Source organism: Tyto alba, unplaced genomic scaffold (genome assembly GCF_018691265.1).
Source record: "Tyto alba isolate M040663 unplaced genomic scaffold, T.alba_DEE_v4.0 Super-Scaffold_41, whole genome shotgun sequence".
In the NCBI taxonomy this organism is placed as follows: domain Eukaryota; kingdom Metazoa; phylum Chordata; class Aves; order Strigiformes; family Tytonidae; genus Tyto; species Tyto alba.
Window position 1 is genome coordinate 8,872,058 of NW_024881317.1, and position 6,000 is coordinate 8,878,057.

The window sequence follows — 6,000 nt, forward strand, 5'->3', positions numbered from 1 at the left end:
GGACGCTTTAAGGTCTCATCAGCAACAGGGCAGAGCCGGACCCCCCCACCTCAGGGGATGGGACCTGAGTGGCTCCAGCTGTATTCCTGTGGGGATGGGGGACGGCAGCCTGCCTGGCACTCCCATGCAGCGGGCAGGGGATCCTGGGGGACCAGGGGACCCTTGGGGGGACCCCACTGCCAACCCACCCGTCCGCCCCATTCCCACCTCCCAGCAGTTTCATGCCCAGTGGCTATATCCCATGTCCCTTCTCACTCTCCCCACTGCCTCCCAGTTGCAGAAGGCGCGATGACAAGACGAAAATGAATGGCCCTGGCGTCTCTCTTTGTCTCTCTGCCTCCTGCTTAATTAATTGAGATCCACCTTAATAGGATCAAACTAAATACCAAAGAGCATCCAACCACACAGCAGCTGGCAGAAAAACAACCGCCCGGCACACATACACCAAAAGACAGCTTGCTGGACAAAAAGAGCCATTAATACAGCAGCAATTAGTCCTTCCAGAGCTAGTAACTTCATCACTGTACTCTTCCCACTGCCACATCCCCCCCGGTGCTGGGGAGGGGGTCGGGGCACCCTCGCTGGGGCGGTTTAATCCATCAGCAGCATTTAGCATCACATGTAATAAATTTCACCGTGGGCACAAGTCTGGGGGAAAAGTTAGTCCATGCTTATTTTGGCCTGGGGGGAGGCGGGAGGTGGGGGGATTGCAGGGCCAGACACCCCCCCTCAGGCAGATGCTGAAAGCTCAGTGCTACTGGGATGTTTCACTAGCTGCAATTTCCCACCTCCTGTAATGTTTTGTGACACCCCTCAGGGGTTCAGCACAGGGGTACATGTGGCTGTCCCCATCCTCGTTTGCTGGGGGCCAGCGGAGAGGTGGGGTGCCCATCTGCACGTCCCCAGGCCAGGGGGAGACAGCAAGTCCCACTCCAGCATTCGCAAAGTGCTGGTACAGGGGTTACTGGGGTCTGCTATGGGGGTTACTAGGGGCTGGTACAGAGATTACTTAGAATGGGTAGGGAAGTTAGTGGGGGCTGGTTCAGGGAGTTTCTGGGCTCCTCCAGCCTCGCAGAGCAGCTGCAGGTCCATGGCTTTGGGTCTCATTGAGCTGGTTTTGGTGGAAGAAGCAGTGTTTGGAAGACAAACCCCGCTGTCCCCAGGTCAGAGCCTGCAGCTGGGCAGCTGGGGTGGTCAGGGGTGTCCCTCACCCAATTCATTCCTTGCCCAACTCTCAGCTCCCCTCTCTGGCTGCTTGCCCATGCAAATCCCCCTGTGCCCCCCCCCTCTCCCCCAAATGGCTTTGAGCATGTCTATTGCTACAGAAATGAGGGATTCCTCCCCAGGGGGGATGGTCCCATATCTAGGCTTTAGCAGCATGGGGAGGAGCAGGGTGCTCCATGCCCTTGCGATGAGCCTCAGCACCAGAACAGCATCAGCAACCCCACCACTGCCCTGACAGTGCTGCATCCACCTCCAGCCGGTTTCTCCTGAGCCAGCAGGTGAGTTAAAAAATAAAATAATAAATCACAGCCTATTTGGGCTGGTTTGGATGATTTCCCCCAATCCTGAAGCAAGGACCCTTGTTCTTGCTTTGGCTGTTTACCAAGAGCCTCCCAGCTCTGGATGCTGCGGCTGCTTTCCCAGGATTAGAGAGGGTGTTTAAGGGGAAGAGCACTGAGAAGATCTCAGGGGTGGGCTGCTCGCATCCTGGCTGCCCCACCAGACAGACACAACCCCCAGCACTAAATCACTGTGGGGAAAAACAGGACAATCTCCTCGCAGGGATGCTTGCAGAGGAAGAAAACCCTCCAGGTCCTGAACATTGCCATCCCCCTCCTACAGCTACTGAGCTCGGTTACTGTTAAATTCCCTGTTGTGCTGAGGATGGGGGAAAAAAAAATAAACCATATATATATATATATATATATATATATATATATATATAAAAAGAGGGTGAAGTCTGGTCAAGAGCCCAGCATGGCGAGGAATGCTTTGGCCCTGAACGGTGCCTCAGTCCTCCCCAAAACCCGGCATGTGAGAGTCTGAGTGTGGACACTCTATGGGAACCAGCTGCTTCCATGGTGGGTTTTTTTAGGGTGGAGGATCCTAGGAATGGCAGCAACAAACTTCAGCCAGGGAAACTTGCTGACATGAGAGAAGAGCAAAGGGAGCAAAGAGAGACCTTGGATGCCTCTAATTTTTCCAAGGAAACAAGGATGTAATTCAATATTTAGTTCTTCCCCAAGCCTAGGGGGTGACTTCATTCATGTTTGCAGACTTTTGGGCTCCCCTCGCACAGGGATCCACATACACAATTTTACAAAGAGGGTGAAAAGGTTCTGTCCACCATGACTGGGACTCACGGCTCCCCAGCCCCACCAAAACCTCATGGGAGCTGAGGCCCCTCTCCCTACTCTGGGCAAGTCTCACTGGGACTGGACTTCATCAAAGCCAAGTTTGCCAGTTGCAACACCTGTGAACCTTCACAGCACTAAGGAAACCTTTGTTTGCCATCAAAGCACTCCTTGCTCTCATTTTAACTGGTGCCAGAGGCTCTTTTGAAGTGGAACTAGGTGAGTTTTGGAGACTGTTACTGGGATTACCACCATCGGGATGTGGTCTGCGGGTCTGAGGTCTGTGGGTGTGGGATTGTGACCCCCTTTTCTTGCTCCCAGGGTTGTATTGTCTCTGCCTGAAGACAAGATCTGCTTTAAACACCTTCTGAAACTCTCCTGGCCTTTGCAAAACTCGGCATTGCAGGGGCAGCGCACAGGCAGGACCCCAGGGACAGGAACTGGGGACTCCCTGGTGTGCTTGGTCCTCCCGGGGTGCCCATGGGGACAGCTGGGGCTGGGTGCCATTGCTGGGTAACGGGGATCCCCTAAGCACAGGGGGTGGACAGGGACCAGCACCCTCCTGGGTAGGGGGTCAGCAGCACCCGCCCGGGCAGGGGGATGTCAGGTTTGGGGGGGCACCTGACTGCTCCACATCCCACCTGCTTAGCCCACAGCCAGCTCCCTGGGTGGGGTGACAGCCTTTTACCCCTCCCCTGCACCCACACCACGGGGTGACAGCCCTGTGTCCCCCCCCCCCATGCCACCCGTGGGGTGACAGCCGTGTACCCCACCGTACACCCAGCACAAGGTGACATCCCTGCCCCTCCCGCGCCACCTGTGGGGGAGACAGTCCTGTATCCCCCGTGCCACCCGTGGCGTGACAGCCCTGTCCCCCCTCGTGTCACCCGTGGTGGGGGGACAGCCCGGCAGCTTCCTCCCGGCTGATGCGCAGTGACATTTGCAATCTGTTGCCATGGGCGCTCGGGGACTTTTGCTGTGGAGGGGGATCGCGTTTCTCCCCCCTCCTCCTCCTCCTCCCCTTCCCTCCCTCCCGATGACGTCATGGATGACCACGGTGGTGACAGGGCCACCTGTGGGCTGGTGAGGGGTTTAAAGAGACAGTCTGCAGCTGCAACAGGAGCCCTGGCTATTGTCTCCGCACCTGAGAGCGGGGGGACCTGCAGCCCCCAGACCACCCACCCATCCATCCCACTCACCCCATCCCATCCATCCCACCCAATCCCATCCATCCCACCCCATCCCCGCATCCCCTGCCTCCACCACTGCAGCTCTCCCGGGACCGGGGCATCCCAAGCTGGGTCCCGTATCCCTTCCCCATAGAGGCTCTTCCAAGGTAAGGCTGCGCTCCGTGACCCTCTGTCCCACCGCGAACCTCCGTGGGCTGCAGCCCCGAACGCCACCAGCATTTGAATCCCCCCTCCCCGGGAATCCAAAACCCAGACGGGGCACCCCCAGCTGGGACCAGTCACTTCTGTCCTCAACTGGGACCCTGGCACCTTCCCCACACCTCCAAGCAGGACACAGGGTTTATTCCAGAAGACAGGACAACCCCTGGGACAACAAAACCCCTGAAGTGGCAGGTCCCTGCTTGCATAAAGGGGCTGGGTTGCTCCTGCCTGGGATAGCATCGAGGTGTGGGGGTCTATACGGTCTTCATCCCTTGCCAGCTGGCATTCCCAGATCACCTCAGAAGATGCCCATCACCGGGCATCTGCCTTCCTTCTATGTCACCCCCCAGGCAAGAGCCTTGGGCATCTCCTTCTCCCTGCTGTGGTCCCCATGAAGGAGACCCTCAGAGCTGGGGCCATGATCAGCACCTGAAACCCACCACAGCCAAGCCCTGAGGGGCCACATGTGATGCCAGGAGCTGTGGGTGATGCCAGGAGCCGCGGTGCATGCTGTAGAAGCAGGCAGGGGATGGGGGAGAGGAATTGCCTTCCTCATCTTGGCGGCGGGGAGGAAGGACCATCTCTTCCCAGTCTCCAGGGCTTTGTCCCACTGTCCTTCCAGCTCTGATGGGGCAAACAGCAGGTAAGTGCCTCCGTTTGGTGTCACTCGGATGCGCAGGCAGGGAGTGGGGTAGAAAAAGGGTCTGGGATCTGGGAGAGGCTTGGAGAAAAGCAAGGTGGAGATGTGCGTATAGGGATTGGCGTGTACGTTCCCGGCGAGAGGAAGGCTATGTCCCTTCCCACAGAACATACCCCAACGGTGACCATGCAAGTCACCAGACTCCTCGGTGGCTCCCACTGGCCAGCCCTTGAGGGTCCTCCTGAGCCCTCAGCCGCCTGCAGATCCAGATCCACTGGAGCCTGCATGGACTACCAGCAGCTACAGAGCCGCAGGTCCCGCAGGGGTGGCGGTGATGGGAGCAAGGCAACTGGAGCAGACCCCATGGGTAGTAGCCTAGGCTGCCTCTGCAGCCTTCCCAGGGGGCAGATGGATGGGGACATGGGGCAGGCAGGGAAAGGGACCATGCTGCAGAAACTCTGTGGTCTATCCTTGAGGAGTGGGCAAACCCAAGGCTGCAGCTTCCCCTGGCACCCTGGGAGAGAGGAACTTGCTGGAGCTGGGCTCTCCACATCCCGCTCCCGCAGTGCTGGGAGCTGAAGGAATAAGCAGCGGCATGTTCCTGCCATCCATCCATCAAAAGATGCAGAAGGCTTGGGCTGGGCCTGGTTTTGGGGGTGGAAGAGGAGAAATGCAAGTTGTCTGATAGGTGGAAACCTCTGTCTGGGTGGCCTTGGCGTTTGCCCACCTGGCAGCAGCTGAAGCGCAGGGACACAGCCTGCACCTCCTGGCACACAGCCTGAGAGATTTGGGGGGAACATCTGCAGTCCCCCCACAATGATCTGCCACCTTTGCCCCCCTCACTGCCATGGGCGCACCCCACGAGCTCAGCCGGTAAGTTGGGGAGCTCTGTCTGTGCTCAGCGTCCCAGCGTGGTGCGGGACAGCCCTGGCTGGACCCACCTTGCTTCGGGAAGCTTTGGGGAGGCTGAGTCTGCTGCACCATGAGCAGCTCCCAGAGGGTGTTTGGAGGAGGGTGAAGGGTCTGTGGCAGAGAGCTGCTGGGGTGGGGGGGGGGTGGGTTGGCTCCCAGATGTGCAGTCAGGCTCATCCCCTCCCTACACTGTGTGTGGGGCAGAGGCTGCTTGAGTGGCAGCTGTAGGAAGAAGGATTTAATTATTACTAGATGGGCACGAGTGAGGGCTGCCTGTTGTTCCAGTAGTGCTAAAAGGTGTGAGTCAAGCTGAACAGACCCAGGGTGTGGGATTTGGCTCTGGTCCATGTGGACAGACACACAGAGCAGGCAGGGGATGTCCAACACACGGGAGGAGTTGTGGAGTAGTGGCTGGCTGTGCCTGATGGTCCAGGGATGTGCTATCTAGCTGATCTTCTTTTACTGCTTCAAAATCCTGCGAGAGAGTGTAACCAGAAGAGAATTCATGTCTGTGCGTGAGGGCACCCAAATATACATATATACACACGTGTCGTACCCAAACACGTCACGGTGCTGGGGAACGCCAGTGTGTGAGTTGGTTGCTTTACCAGCTCCCCCTGGCAGGTGCTTCCACCTCCCCCCATTCCCATGGGGGAAACTCTTCCAGTGCTGGTGATGGATAACACTGCCGGAGCGCAGG